Source organism: Malaclemys terrapin, chromosome 6, assembly GCF_027887155.1.
Source record: "Malaclemys terrapin pileata isolate rMalTer1 chromosome 6, rMalTer1.hap1, whole genome shotgun sequence".
NCBI classification, from domain to species: domain Eukaryota; kingdom Metazoa; phylum Chordata; order Testudines; family Emydidae; genus Malaclemys; species Malaclemys terrapin.
Genome location: NC_071510.1, coordinates 14,472,602 through 14,489,206, shown reverse-complemented (window position 1 = coordinate 14,489,206; position 16,605 = coordinate 14,472,602). Strand labels below are relative to the sequence as shown.

Genomic DNA, 16,605 nt, shown 5'->3' with positions numbered 1-16,605 from the left:
ATACCCAGATGTGGCCCTCGGGCCAAAAAGTTTGCCCACCCCGTCCTATAGTAATGGCTTGGCAAAATATGTTACTTGAGATGCTCTTGCTGTTGAGACAGCTATTAGCTGTAAAGAAAACACACCTACAATAAAATGTTTCCCAAAATTTAAGAAAAAGCAGTTGATCATCTCACCAGATACATGGTTAAAGTCTGGGATGACCTTTCCAGACCTGTGGGTGGCAGAGGAGATTTCAACTGGGGTTTGATTTCCACACTATTCTTTTGGTCTCTCTTATAGTGCCTGATCCAAATCCCACCCAACTCAATGGAGAAACTGCCATTGACTTCTACGGACTTTTGGAACGTGCCCATAATGCTAAGGGACATGATTTAGTTAAGGTTCTGTATCAGGGTTTTTCCATGATCTGCAGGCCCTGTTGTTCCCATAATGAAATAGATTCTGTATGGATGTCTAAGTTTGTTATGGTATTAACATTCCTGGTATGGTTATTAATGACTTGTCTTACATAGTGAAGTCCTGATCCTGCAAAGAGATCTATATGGGCAGATCCCTGAACGTATACAGAATCCTATTGAGTTCAATGGGATTTATCTGCATGTACTCTGTTGATGGATTGAGGCCTTTATCTTCTATATGAATAGTTGCGTTGGTCCTTGGAAAATCAAATAAAACAAATAAAAAAAGGCTTAATACCAGAAGCAGCTTCAAGGGCTTTTTCGTTTCTGCTCATGTGCAGGGAGTAGATTGAACGTGCTTTGGGGCAGGGCCTGTCTTTTTGTTCTGGGTTTGTACAGCACCTAGTGCAAGGGGTCTTGGTCCAGGAGTGGTGCTCCTAGATACCACTGTAATTACCACTGTGTAATTACCACTGTTATACAAATAATACATAAGAATAGTATCCATAGGATCATAACAGGAAATCTAACTGCATTGTCATACAGAGGACGTATATGAAGAAAGTGTCATAATTACGATGAAAATGTCAGAAAACCAAGGTTACTGGAATGGTCTCTAACAGCTGATTCTCTCCATGAGGAATTTCCGAGCACTTCATGCACTTATCTTAATCTCATTTTTGTTAATAGTCTATTGAAATGTATTTGTTTAATCTTCAATCATTTATTTTTAAAGAAAACAAAACCAAAAAAATGAAATGCCCGAATCTAAATCTGTGCTAGTGCAGTATTATCACTGAATTTCTACATGCAAACCCCCAACTTATTTAAAGTTAACGTTTTTCTCTTTGTGCATATAAAATTACAAGCTGGCTGTATACATTTGCAGTATTTTTTTTACATTTATTAGGTTAAATGCTAGGTGGCTTTAAGGTTAATAAGATGGGTTCCCCTTCAATTTCACATGGAGAAATTATTCACTTTTTCTTCTAAAAAACTTGTTGTGCAGTCTGGGTAACAAAATTCCTCAGTTTACCCCAAGGTGGTTACACAGGTGCTGATAAGTAATTTCAATCTCTATAAAATCTGCAGAGATCAGGTCCTATAAGATCAGAAGGACTTTACTGACTTTGAAGGGCCTGAATGCAAGCCATTATTGGAAGGAATAGCAGTGTTAATAATCAATAATTTTTGCCATAAAGAAGCCTTCAACAATTGTATAACCAAGTCTCAGGGGTGGCTCTATGTATTTTGCTGCCCCAAGCACAGCAGTCAGGCGGCTTTCGGCGGCGGGAGGTCTGCTGGTAATGCGGATTCGGCGGCGCGCCTGCGGGAGGTCCGCCGGTCCCGTGGCTTCGGCATACCCGCCACCAAATTGCCACCGAAGCTGCGGGACCGGCGGACCTCCTGAAGGCACGCTGCCGAAGGCTCCCTGACTGCCGCCCCCACGGCGACCGGCAGGCCGCCCCCCGCAGCCTGCTGTCCCAGGCATGCTGCGCTGGTGCCTGGAGCCGCCCCTGCCAAGTGTGCATTTGCTACAATTGATGCAGTATTGCCAACATCAAACATTCAAAAATCATGAGTCAGGCACTCAAAATTCATAACACCGTTTTGAAAATGAGATTTTTAAAAATACCACAACTTGGGGGTCTGGTTTCAGAACCATTAAGATTCAAGTTTCCAAACTTTTCCTTGCAGCTACAAGGATTAGAAATAGAACGTGTTTAAAAAACGAAAGCTGAGATTTGCATACATACACGGATTCCTTCATATAGGACCTTAGGAAAGAACACCAAACATTGCAAGAATCATGATAGAAATCATGAGAGTTGGCAACACTGCTACTGTTTCAGGTATTTTTGCAATATAAAAATCATAATGCTTCACCTAAAGCTCCATAATTTTAAATATCTAATGGAGATTGCTTTCGAGGAAAAGGATACCACACTACAATGTGGGAATCATTACGAACATCACTACAAGCCAAGTGAATTTAAATTGATTCCAAAGAAGTTTGCTTCTTTTCATATCCTTTTTAGATTTCAAACTTCCCAAGAAAAATAATTCTGTTGCAGCAATTCATCTTCTTACATTCTCACAGCATCGAGATTAAAAAATGGCCTCAAACAGAATCCAATTTAGAAGACAGCGAGGGAGCATTATACAATTGAAGGGACTGGGAATCTGAAGATCTGGATTTTATTCTCATATATATCACTGACTTGCTGCATGATCTTGAGCAAGACACTTAACCTGTCTGAGCCTTGGTTTCCCCCTTTAACATGTACCTCAGAAGGACGTTTGTGAGGGCTAATTCATTAAATGTTTTTGAACCCTTTTGAGAGCCTTGGATAGAAGGTGCTATAAAAGTCAAATTTACAGTATTTTTCAGAATTCACTTGCTTCTCTTTTGCACTGTTCTTTCCAGAAATCAGCTTATCAGCACAACTGAGATGTCCAAAACAAAAATACATACATATATATAACCTCACAACAATGGGAGTGAGTTCTCTTTCATTTGCTAGATAATTCTGACACCACAAACACACACTCATACAAAGACACTCCTAAGTATTAAAATAATAAATGATACTTTCAGATACCATCATGAAAACAAGTTTTCTTACCCTTAGCCCCTGTTCCATAGACAGGAAGAGGACTTGCCAGGGTGCTGTGTACCTGAACATCTTTGGCCTCTTAAGCAGACACAATAAATGGCAAACGGCACTCTAATCTCTCAGCTTTCTTGGTTGCTTTTCATTTGGAGATGCTTAAATTGAGAGAAATCCTTTAGTCGTATTCTTCAAGGGCCTCTTCAGTAGATTCTAAACAGTTACAGCCATCCTATTTGCACCCAGAGGAACTGAATAAGTAATTCACTAAGAGGCTTTCTTTCTTTGGAAGAGCTCAGCTCAAACTCAATTAGCATAACAGGATGATAACCTTTGAACCTCCCACTTCTGCTGTAGGCTGCTGTTTTGACAATGGACTGCATGTCACTCAAGTCCCTGGCTTGGAAACCTTGGCTTTGTTTCTTTTTTGTTACGTTTTTCACCCTACTACTATCTGATTCTGTTTTCCAAAGTCTAGAAGCAGCCACCAAAAATGACCTAGGTTGTTTCTGACGCATTCAAAGACAATCAGATGCACCTGAAGCTTTATTTTTGCTGTGATCCCACAGGCTAGCCTTCCCGGGCTGAAAGCCTCAGAGATCACTGCCTCATGATTGTATAGCCCGTAGATTTTACTTGAGGGATTTATAACTGTTCAGAATTGCTAAAAAAATGCTATTATAAAGAGCACTGGACTAAAATATCATCAATTTAAATGAGGCTGAAATATTTCTCAAAAATACATTAAAACCGTCTCTTTGAAACAGCCAAAATATGCTCTACGTTTGCTTGAGATCTAAAACTCCTTTAGCGCCTGTGGATTGCACATTCATATGCAGAATCTAAGGCTACATCTACACTACAGCCAGGATCCACGCTCTGAGATCGATCCACTGGCGGTCAATTTAGCGGGTCTAGTGAAGACTTGCCAAATGGACAGCAGATCGCTCTCCAGTCGACCCCTGTACTCTACCACCCCACTCCACCCTGACGAGAAGAGTAAGGTAAGTCGCCCCGTGGTGCAGATCCCACGGTAACTCAACATAAGGTATGTCGACTCCAGCTACAGGCATTGCATAACATAGGTCAACTTTCTGCAGCAGTGTAGACATAGACTAGGCCTTACTTAGACTATGGGTGACTAAATGGAGAGAAGGGTAAAACTAACATTAAGTGCATTTATGTGATTTCTAGGCTGAACGGCTATTTCTTGTATTTTACTACTTGTAAGGAAATATGCCCTGGATATTGTGTACACAGTCATGGCTAGGATTCTAAAAGAAGGTTTTCTTTTTTTAATGGGAGCAGTTTGTGCGTATAATTAATTGTGGATGCAAATCTGACCATTTAGACCAATGTCTAGTCTATACCCGGAGTCATTCTTGATTAACTCCATGTGTGGACACTCTGACTCCAGAAAAAGAGTGGCTTGTTCCTGGTTAGCTTAACACACAGAGTGGTTTTGGATTTGTATTTTTGTGCATTAAGATAACCAGGAGCAAAGCACTCTTGTTCTTAGAATGAGAGCGCCCATACATAGAGTTTATCAGGAACAACTCTGTTTAGACAAGTCTGAACAATTTTTTGTTATTTTACACCAGAGCAAAAACGAAACAAAACCCAAAAGCCATTTTAGGATCACACAGGATCAAATCAGGACCTATAATCTCTCTTATTTTTGCAAACTAACCAAAATAAATTATAAGACGACACACAGAACTATGAAGGATGCTGTATTGCAGCACTTTTATCACAGAACTGGGAATTTAGTGCCCAGAACAGCTACAGGATCAGACCCATAATATTTACAATAAAATAAAATGATACAAAAATCACTGAACAGGCAAACTGGTATTTACTGTAGGTGAGATTCAGATGTATTACATTATCATGAATTATGACAAAGTTTTAGAAATACATGATGGTTTTGTGTGAAACTACTTTGAGGAAATCTCTCTCTCTCTGTAAAATTTATTTCCATCTTGATACAGTGTTTAGACATTATTGGGCTGGGCACTATTAAAAAAAACACAGATCAATAGATATTAAAGCCCTGATTCAGCCAGGTACTTAAGCACATTCCTAATTTTAAGCATATGAATAGTATGAATCAGAGTCTTATTTGCCATATTTGTTGAATATACGCAATTGCTTGGGAAGGGTAAAATACTTGCATTCATGTATTTCACAGCAGGAAATGCATGCAACACACACACACACACACAGAGCTATAGTTTTATTACTGAATATACACACACCATTTCAATACACAGAGTGCCAATTCTTCTGGCTTAAATTACTTAGCAAGCAAAAATAGCAAGTCATAATGCTCTCTCTCGCTGGCTGTTTTGCCCTTCTGGAGAAATGATTGTGCTATGACATTCCTCAAGTTCATTTTGAGTTTCTTTTGGACCCAATATATGTCTATGTTTATTTTTTTTTTCAATGGCCAAATAAGATTGGCTTAAACTGGAACACAGCAGCTATAAAAATGCTACACAGTGGTACAGAACTGTATCCATTAAAAAATTCTTAGACTGACCAGAAAAACAAAGGAAACCTTTTGCACCCTAATCCTGTCCCTAAGGCTCTGTCGGCTCTCCTGCTGACAAAAAAACGACCCCCGACGAGTGGCTTTTGTGTTGTCGGCAGGAGCGCTCCTGCCGACAACGCCCTGTTCACACTGGCACTTGCCGCAGCAAAACTTTTGTCTTTCGGGATTTTTTTTGTTTTTAACACCTCTGAAAGACAAAAGTTTTGTCATTCAATTGCCAGTGTAGACACAGCCTGAGCATCTAGCTACATCTCTGAAGTGAAGTCAGTGATGTACATGTATTACACACCCAGTGTACAGAATAGATTCATTGTAAAGGTGGTGTCTGCTCTAACCTGAAAATGTTGCTTCTGAGACGAGAATGCCTTTGCATTATAATCAGAATATCAGAGAAGTGGAGCATGGTCTCTAGCATAACCCAGGCACATACTCAAAGGCTTGAATTACCCATCTGGAGAAAAGTGTTAACAGCTTCAAATAAATGTGGAAAGTGTAATCACCAAGAAATCTGGTATAACTGAAGGATGTATATGTGTGCAGCAGATGAAGAGATGTTGCTCAAACATTAGCTCCATTGTACCTACATACTTCATGGTTGTTTATCTGCCATCTCACAAAGTGCCAACAGCAAGTGAGAGCCCCTTATAATTGATGTAGACTCCCAGATCTTTGGAACCAGTCTTTCAAACGCCACCTAGCAAGAATAGATGTGGTTTTGACCGGTGTCTGATGTAAGCAACAAACAAGTTTATATGCAGTGTTGCTGCAGCTGCGTTGGTCCCATGATATTAAAGAGACAAGATGGGTGAGGGCCAACTTCTGTTGGTGAAAGAGACATGCTTGCGAGCTTACATAGAGCTCTTCTTCAGGGTCTGAGACACAAGACGGGTGAGGTCCTGTAAAAGATATTACCTCACCCACCTTGCCTCTCAAACAAGTTTGTGCCAGCTGTCACCTCAACGACCATTACAGAAGCACTCAAGCAGTATGAGCAAGGAAGGGGGCAGGCAGAACTCCTGGGCTCTATTCCTGGCTGTCTCACTGACTCACTCTGTGACCATGGGGCAATCCAAAGGTGTTTATCTAACCCAAACACATCCCCAGTAATATCTCTTTTAATTTATGTGCGGATCTGAGATAGCATTGATTGCTTTACAGATGGGGATGTGGCCCTGGGTAGAAACAGGGCTATTTGGGAGATACAGCTATTCTATGCATTCCCATGACCAGACCTGAAAACACTTGCTAAGCATGGAATGGAAGGAAGAATCCAGAGCCGTTCCCATACCTCGGCTCACCCACAGAAATATATAGCTTTTGGTCTCATATTGATCTTTTTAAGGCAAAAGCAACGTTTGGCCTTTTTCATACAACACATATAGAAGTAAATACAGCAGAATAAAACGCTGAAGGTTAAAGAGACGATGAAAACAGATTAACCTGAGTGCTAAGTATTAAATTCTAGCGTCAAACAAACAGTGAAGGAAAGTATGTCTTCATTATAAATTGAAAACCAGGCGACCAAAGTAATGTCAATAGGAAATTAGTCCAATATAGAATACCACATGCACCTGCTCCCTGAAGAGATGGCTTCTGATCCCCGATTTAGCTGGTAGTTGAATTGAATGCCCTTGTATAGCTGAAAATCTATGTGGGGATCACCAGAAATACTACATCCTATGCATCCGAAGAAGTGGGCTGTAGTCCACGAAAGCTTATGCTCTAATAAATTTGTTAGTCTCTAAGGTGCCACAAGTACTCCTGTTCTTCTTTTTGCGGATACAGACTAACACGGCTGTTACTCTGAAACTTGTCAGAAATACTACAGTAGGTCAAAGACACATAGGATAATGTCTTTGGGCTTGTCTACACTGGCACTTTACAGCGCTGCAACTTTCTTGCTCAGGGGTGTGAAAAAACATCCCCTGAGCACTGCAAGTTTCAGCGCTGAAACGTGCCAGTATAGACAGTGCACCAGCGCTGGTAGCTACGCTCCTCGTGGAGGTGGTTTTTTAGAGCACGGGGAGCGCTGTAACGTGGCCAGTGACGACGTGCCCTTAGCTAGAGCAGCTCATAAGGACAGCTCTCACCACTCAGCACAGGGTGAGGTTCAAACAGGTACATGAGTTAAAAGCAAAAGCCCAGATCCTTTAAGTTCTTATCTTGTAACGACAGGATGTACACAGTTTTTTTTTTAAAATAGTTAACTCTCTTTCTTTCAAGTGTTTTGTTTTAGAAAGGCAAGGTTTTTAAGCAACGCCCCATATCCTCTTCTAAATAAGGTATCACAGAGCCACTGATGTCAGAAGACAAATACACCCAAACTGAGATAAAAAAGCTAATTAATACACAGTTGTTGGCTTGTCGACAGGGAGAAGCAGTGAACAAACAGATGCTCAATAGTAACCATGTGGAGTATTACTGTATCATCTGGTAGGGGTCTATCTACCCTGAATGTGCATGCTAATGAATGCCTGCTGTGTTTGAAAGCTCACTCTGTCTCCTCTTATCAGAAATCATTAACACCACAAGATGGCTTTCCAGGATTCAACCACAAATCAAAGCCCCAAACACAATGGTGCTTTCCAGGGGATTTTCAAAATGGGTCTGCACGTAAATCTTCCCAGAATGGCTGGTATTCACAGCAGCAATGAGCAATGCAGGCAGGCTTGCATACAGAACTCAGCGCACATACCACTTCAGAACCACACTCTCATCTTGTGGTTTGTTTTACTTAGGATTAGCCTGAGATGGCCTATTTCCCCTGAGGCAGATTCTGATTTTAAGGGACTACCAGCACTGCCTCTCTACACGGTATTCCTAGTGAAGACAAGGCCTTAGAATAAATTGAAGGATTTGTTCAAGCTGATGGAGCCATGGCATTCTTGTAGATCCAATCACCTTCATTCACCTATCCCATCATGTAGAAGAAAGATGAGACGTAGTGTGACAGAAGGTGAAATTCTCCCCTGTGCAGAAGCCTAATACAAAGCCAGAGCGTGACTAAGACATTGGACTGGAACCTAAGAGATCAGAGTACAGTCTTCCTGTGCCTCCTCATCAGGAAAGACTTCATAATATTATTTTGTGCTTGTGTGTGTGTTCACACATACATGTGCACAAAACATACACTGCTGCTGATGTCTTTCAAGACACATTCTCCACCCTCCTTGGCGGAATGGTTTTTGTGAAGTTTCAGTTTTCCTGAACACGTTGCGGGAAAGTAGTATCAGGGCTATGTCTGATTTGATTGCATTACTCTAAAACCCCAAATGGAAAGATTTGAGTTAGATTGTGTGCCCTCCCCCCATGTTCTGGACAAAGGCACTAGATTGTTTACAAATTCCACAACAGTAAGATTCTTCTGTTTGTTTTTGTGGGGTTTTGTCAACTCTCTCACTGCTCCCAGGTGCATTTCCTGGCTTGTGCAATGGGCTTCATTGTGACCACCAATCCCAGAGGGTTAACATATTATAAGCTCTGTGTTCTCCCTTCCCTGCACCCTCTTGTAACCCCTGCTGCTCTCACACAACACCTGATGCAGTTGAAAGTGGCTGAAACTCCTTTGATTCCAGTTCACTAAAACGGTGTGTCTGAATTTTCTGTTGAAGTGCAAACACAGGATGAGTAACAGAACAACAAGCACTGATAAAATGACCACTTTATCCTCATGCTGGGTTTGTTTTGCAGCAAACAAGGCAAAAAACTGGATTAATGGCTCACTTACAGGACACTGGCTGGTTTTCATAGGATTGGGGGGAGCTTATCAGCTCTCTTGTTAGAACATGCATTAGAACTGGTTTTAAGATGAACATTCAGTCTTTAAAAACAACAAGGAGTCTGGTGGCACCTTAAAGACTAACAGATTTATTTGGGCATAAGCGTTCGTGGGTAAAAACCTCACTTCTTCGGATGCAACCAAAGAAGTGAGGGTTTTACCCATGAAAGCTTATGTCCAAATAAATCTGTTAGTCTTTAAGGTGCCACCAGACTCCTTGTTGTTTTTGTAGATACAGACTAACACGGCTACCCCCTGATACTTGATTCAGTTTTTAACGATTTGTGGGCCAAGAGGAATTTAAATATACTATACTAAACTTGGACCATTGGTAAGGCTGGCTAAAAAAGTCTAAACATACAAGCCTGGAGAGCATCCGGTGTAGCACTGGGTGGTATTTAGGACATCCCACTAATCTGTAGCTGTTTTTTGTTACAACAATTCTGTTAGAATGGTGACCAGTCCTTCTCCATGGTTTGAAATGGCAAGAGACCAATGAATGGAGCAGCTCTACCACTCTTACCTTCTGGGGGTGAGTGAACTGGGATGATGATATCTCTAATCTTCCTTGACACAATGTAGAATCAATTTCGTTGATTTACGACCATTAAGCCTCACTCGGCTCTTTTCAAGAAGCATTCTATACATGACACAGAGGGACAGATCGTGAGCTTTGATGATTTATACCAGCTGAAGCATTGTTCCTTAGAGGTTAAGTTTCTTGCCCAAGGGGTGTCAATGACAGCACCCCGGGTCCTCCTTTCCAATCCACTGTACTAACCACTAAATACATTCCCTCTCTGCTGAAGTAATGTGATCACTGGAAGAACAGAGTGTACACTGCATTGTTGCACACACACACACACACACACACACACACACACACACACACACACACACACACAAAAGTGACTGGCTAAGAGGAAAAGTTGCATGTTAATATGTTGCTTCTACCCACACAATGAATGCAGCATTGCTATGCATAAGCGGGGCTATGGACCCATGTGGGAGGGGAAAAAGGCGACATTTCAAAAAGAGGTTAGCCAAGTAATCACTCTGTGCAATTCTGAAATTTTTTTTCTGTATTCAGAAGAACTCTTTTGACATACTCCTTTGCTTACTCTGACAAGGAAGCCCTTTCCCTGCAAAGGGTAATACAAAGCTAACTAGATGGACTGGCTTTTTGTGGAAGGGTAAATCTACAAAACTCTGCAACTGAAATCTCAAGAGCACCCCTTTTCACAGTAAGAGAGAGAGAGACAAACCCAGCCAAATACCCTTCTCAACAGCTGTGTGCAAGTGTAGCTCTTTCGGCTACATGTCTCAGAAGGAATGTATGAGGTCATGAAGACCAAGACCTTATCAACAGTTGTTGGATATTTTACTGAGTCAAAACTTTCTCCTTCCACATCCTGCTGTGCGGCACAAATAACTGAGGATAACAAATAGCCATGCTTTATTTATCGCTCTTCTAGGCAATGGTTTATAACTTTAACCTTTCCACGGGTATGTCTTCACTACCAACATTAAAGCGCTGCCGTTAACATGGCTGTGTGGTTGCCGCAGGGCACTGGGAGAGAGCTCTCCCAGCATGGTAAAAAACCACCCCCACAAGGGGAGTGGCTCCCAACGCTGATGCACTGTCTACACTGGCGCTTAACAGCGCTGAAACTTGCATGGCTCAGGGGGGTGTTTTTTCACACCCCTGAGCGAGAAAGTTTCAGAGCTGTAACGTGGCAGTGTAGGCAAGGCTTAAGTGCTTGGAACCAAACAGAGCCTGCCACCAAAAAGCAAGAAGAAAACACTTTTGTTTACTATTGTTTAGTGCTGCAACTTCAGCTGTCTGATGCTTTTTCCTTAAACTCTTGGTTCACGGCCCATTGAAGTCAATGGGAGTCATTCCATCAAATGCAATGGGCTTTGGATTAGGTTATGCTAACATACCAGGGCTCTCTGTAAGCAGGAAATCCCAGCTTCTAAATTGTATTCTTTCCAAAGCAAGTGGGACTGCTGCTTGCTCACCTTTTAACCTCTCAAAGACCAAAGTCAAACCTTTTTTTTTTTAAACAAGTGGGATAGCTGACAAAAATCCTGAAACAATCAGAAGAACAGGAAACTCCCACAAATTCTTTAGTGCCATTAACATTTTCTACTTACAGTTTTCTAATTCATTACTTCTAATGTCCTTGTAAACAAATGCAGAACAAGAAGAATCCGCCCATGTCAACAAGAGGAATTTGAGATGGGGGCGAAGAGCAGACACTGAGTTTGAGTCAGAAGAGTACTCAATAGCTGTTTAAGAGTCCTTATTCCTACCTTATATAGTGATTCTTTCATCCAGAAGGATTGCAAAATTGTTCCCAAACAGCAAATAGAAGGGATTACTCACCACTTAAATTTTATTAAGATGTTAAAAAAAGTGAACGGTACAGAGTTTAAGCATAGAAGCTTCTGGTTACCAGGGAATAACATACAGATTATTGAGGGTGCAAAATTGGGTTTAAGATCGGGTGGCATAAGGAATACATAATCTGCAATATTCCCGATTGGGGGTAAAAGGTTGATGGGTCAAAGTACAGACATTGAGATATGAGGGTATGTAGTTTATAAAGTGGCTACATTTGGGTGCGGAGTATAATGAGTGGATATGATGATGAGGATGGATTGACCCTCATTTGGTGAGATTTAATGTTCAGGGAGTTTATGGTTCCAGTTCATATGATCCAACGGAGAAAGTCTCTTGGTCCCTCTCTCGTAGTCAAAGAACAATGTCACTCTGGCTCACGCCTCCCGGTACTGTCAGTGGCCGGTGATGTGCTCGATGTAGATGTCCCTGGACTATCAGATGGTGTCTGAGACCATGAGGCGCTCTGCATCCTTACACTGCAGAAAATACCACGAGGTCTTTGAATGACCGCAAATGATCAGAGCCTTGCTTGCTTGTCACCTCCCAAGAGATGTCATCTCCAACAGCCCAACATCACCTAAAACTATGCTGAGGCACTGGTTCAATATTGACCCAAAGAGAATTGTCAGTTGCCAACACCTATCAGTGACGCCGTTTCCTAAAACCCAGAATTTTCATTGGATGGCCTCCCATCAAACTGCTGACTAGACTGGCCCTCCTCATTTTATGAAATCGCATGAGCTCATCGTTCAATGTGGTAGCCTGAAGAGTTCAGATTAATGAAAAAGGTTCCCACTGGCATTAAGTCAGGGTTTAGAGAAGAAATTCTGGCAGAACTTCAACAGAGGACATTGTCAACGTGTTGCTCAATCACCCATTACTAAATGAGGAGGTGGGGAATCCTGGATCCTTATAAAGGTTGTATTAATAATGGAGTCTCTAGGGACTCCTGGAATACATAACAAGTAGTATTTGATACAGTATATAGACACACAACTCACTAGGTCCCGGCAGTTCTACAGTGAAGTGGAACTCTGCCACCTCGCAGTTATTCGACTCCTCTTCTTTGACAGTCTCATCCTAATTAAAACATGACAATAGCTGCAAGGTTTTAGACCGGCACTCCAAGGGCAGCTATTTTCTCCACGGCTGGTGGTAGCAGCAGCTGCACTCCAAAGCTGACGATGTGTTGCACAAAGAATACTAGCAAGTGCGGCGATCTTGTCCAATTCATCTTAGGCATACTCCTCTGAGATGGGCTGACACAGTTTCCTACCCTCTATTTGTCTTTCAGGCACAAACCACTCAATGCTAATGAATGAATGATTAAATGCCTGCTCATGCTACTGTATGCCCTGGATACAGTTACCAAAGTTACAGCACTGAGCTGAGGACATATAGCTCATTTCCTTGGCATTAAATGGTACCAGAGTGGAGAACTGACACAGGGATGCCTTGGTGATCACTGTGCTTACAACCAAATCCCACAACTACTCAGTGGTGAAATGCAAAATGAAGAGTCTCTCTCTGCCTTCTTTATTTTAATTTTTTGGGTGGGATCAGCGAGGTAGTGCAGAAAATGAGTATTCACCCTTCAGACAATGCGAATTTTCCTTATCTTTCTACTAGTATTGGATTTAAAATAAGGTTAAAGAGGAAGCCCCGCATACCTCTTGTAGTGGGACGTCAGTGCCCTGGTAGATAAAGAAAGAGCCTTCTCCCTATTGAAACCTCTCAGGATGTCTAAACATAAATTTTACAAAGTTTCGTTACTGATACGTCTTTCGTTACTGATACGTCAACTGGCCAGGCTCCCCAGGACTGAAAACGCCAACAGGAAAGTCCCCGTCCGCTTTGTCTGGGTATGGGAAACCACCCAAGATAGTCATGCTTGATCCATAGCCTTTCCATTGGCTTCAGTCCGCTTTGGATCAGGCCTTAATAGGGCATGGACCTGATTCTGATTTCACTTACATTGTTTTTCACATCAATAAAATTCCATTTACATCCACTGAGTTGCTCCAGATTAACACCAGTGAGAGATGAGACTCGACACTCAGGAAGGGTAAACAGGGTTAAGAATTTCACTGGCATCTTAAAGTGGACACTAGCAGAACGATGCTAGTTCAGCACACGTAGGGCACTCTGAAAAGTACAGTAAATAACTAAAATAAAAATAACTGTCAGCTGTAGAAAGCCATACTGGAGCAGGCACGTTTACATGAACAAACAGGGATAGCGTCAAAACAACTTAACATGTCTTTTGATTTTAAATGTCAGGAGAAGGAGCTAGATTATGGAGCACAGTAAAAAAAAAAAAAAAAAAGTAACAAATGGGTGGTATCTGAAATACATTTTAAAAGGGCTGGACAGATGAGTTTCCTGTTCCTACTATTTTTCTATTCTTACAATGAGAGTGGAAGCGGGAACAGCCAGCTCCGGTAGCTGAATTCTAGTGCCGCCTTCCACTATACCGAGCCCTGACATTTCGGGCTAAAGAAGTTCAGCGTAAACCAGGCTGCAGCTAGAGACCCATAGATGCCTGGGTGTGTCCTTTGAACGTGGTTGCATTGTCAGTGAAGGCACTTCAGGGCACCAGTCTAAGTCTCTTATTTCTCTGTCTGCATTTCACAGATGGATCCAAGATGGTCAGCGGCGGCATGCATCACAGTAAAAGAAAAGGGTGCAAAAGCCTGAGACAAAGAGATGCAAATTATAGAAAGGTGGAGGGTAAGGAAATGAGCGAGATTAAGAACAAGAGACAAAAGTGAAAAGGATTTCCCACCGCCCCTGTCCCCAACAGTCTACAGAAAGTCCTAGTGATATTTGGCCATGATATCTTGATATCATAGCTAATAGGCTTTTATATTATGGTTTCCATTTTAAACCCTTTCTCTCTAGGAGATTAGAGTCAGGCTATAAACATTTGCTCCAAATAGTGCGCCAGATCAAGCCCCCCATGGAAAAACCCACAAGAGGAAACCTCATTCAGGGGCCCCTGCAGGAGCTCTTCCCCTATCTACCGGGGTGGGCTGAGTTTGCTCCCCTGTATAGAAAAGGCTACAGGAAGTGCTCCTAAACATATCCTGAGAGATCATGGGAAATTAGGGCTATCTCCACCGAGGCCTAATGCTTACGCACCAGCCCACCCGCTCCCAGCTCGTTGGCGCGCAGCATTACCGGACTTCCCTGTGCTACTAGGGACTTCCCTGTGCTATCCTCTGGATCTTAGAGTGGACAGGGAGATCCTACAGGAAATAGAACACAGTTGAAGGCTGAATTATCTTCTCCACATAAGCGCCACAGAACCAGAGAGAGAAACATGGACATCCTCACTCCCCAGGCTGTCCATTCAGTTTAGAACCCCTGCCCCAGTGAGAATCCAGAGGTGTAAAGATTCCCGGGAAAGGTGTCACAAAGCACCTGAGAGAGGGCACAATCTCGGCCAAGATGTGGCTCTCTTAGCTTAGGACTGAAAACAAAAAAAATCAAATCAAGTGTCATTCAATTTTTTGCCCCACAAAGTTTTAAATTGTTGGTATTTCAGATGCACTAAAGGAACTCAGCTTTTGATGTTATGGCTTTTGTCACATCACTGGAATCTAAAGGGATACCATAAAAACACCCTTTTAAAAAGCAGATTTTTGAGGGGATTCTCCATTGTCTATAAGGCCTTTTATTGGCTCGGGGAAAGGGGGTCTTTTTCCTGACATTTGCATCCTCTCTCATTTTGCAAAGGTTTATTTTCCCCTCCGTCCCCTTTCCCCCCAAATGGTGTTTTTTTCCTCTTGGCTAAATCCATTCCCCAGCACACAGCCAGAAGGAATGAGCTGTGTCCCAGGGAGTTATGCAGGAGATGGAATCGTATTCCCTAGCCTGCACAACTGCCAAGGTAGCCAGGCAATGGATACTGTAAGGGGAGTTGGCTGGTGGGATCATACAGCAGCAGACCCACAGGCCTCAATAAATATGTTAGGAGCCTCAGTTTCAGCACCATTTTTAAAATCTCGGACGTAAAGCATGTATGTTTTAAGAGGCAATAGGTGAAATGATCATACCATACAGTAACCACCTCATTTGCAGAAGTGAGGAACACTCAACTCCAATTCAAGTCAATGGGAGCTGTGAGGGCTGCGCGTCTTTTAAAATCAGGCCTGTGTGACCAAGTTTTGCCCTTAAGAGTCTCAGGTGCTCATCTGTCATCAGATTGGCTCAAAATTTGTTAAGTACTTTGGGATGAAATACTCTTCGGGTAAGATTTCCAATGCTCTCAGCATTGGTCTAACTTCTGCTGCCTCCGCCATATCTATTATAAAAATGAGAACTTTCATCCGATTTTGGGTCTCAACAGCATGGAAGTATCCAATTAAATATCATTTATACTATGTTAAATTACATCAGTGTGCCCTTTTTCTCTCATTTTAATTCTAATATAATGATTCTTTTCTTGGGTCCATTCATCTGATCCATGTAAAACAGGGAGAGGTTTTATAATAGGATTTCTTTAAACGCCCTCTCCGTTCATTAGTTAGTTTTGATAAGACACTGTATGTAGGTAGTTATGAAAAGCTTCTGCAGTGCCTTAACTGACCCACTAAAAATGCTTCTTCTCAGTCTGAAGAATGCATCTCTAGGAAGATAACCACAGCAATGTGCACTGCATGTGCTCCTCCTCCCTTTTTGGCCGCTGAGAGCAGGTGTTATTCAATAACCTCCATAAAGAGGCCTAGCGCTCTACCACGTTCACTCTTTGATGGTATTTCCAGCAACTAGTCAGATGCATGTTTTCTCCGTAGCAGCTGTAGAAGTATGGTTTCCTGACAAATAATTGTGCTTAACGGGTGTCTGTCCAG

General features: G+C 42.1%; 1 protein-coding gene across 6 annotated transcripts in view; it reads right to left on the bottom strand.

Annotated features, from left to right (window-relative positions):
• PALM2AKAP2 (PALM2 and AKAP2 fusion) overlaps positions 1-16,605 on the bottom strand; it is a 391,958-nt gene that overhangs the window by 98,080 nt on the left and 277,273 nt on the right. The window contains exon 2 of one of the 6 annotated variants that reach the window (XM_054032677.1): positions 9,869-9,985. The exons of the other annotated variants lie outside the window; for them this stretch is intronic. The gene's annotated coding sequence lies outside the window, so the exon portion shown is untranslated. The remainder of the gene's footprint in view (positions 1-9,868; positions 9,986-16,605) is intronic. 6 annotated transcript variants of the gene reach the window in all.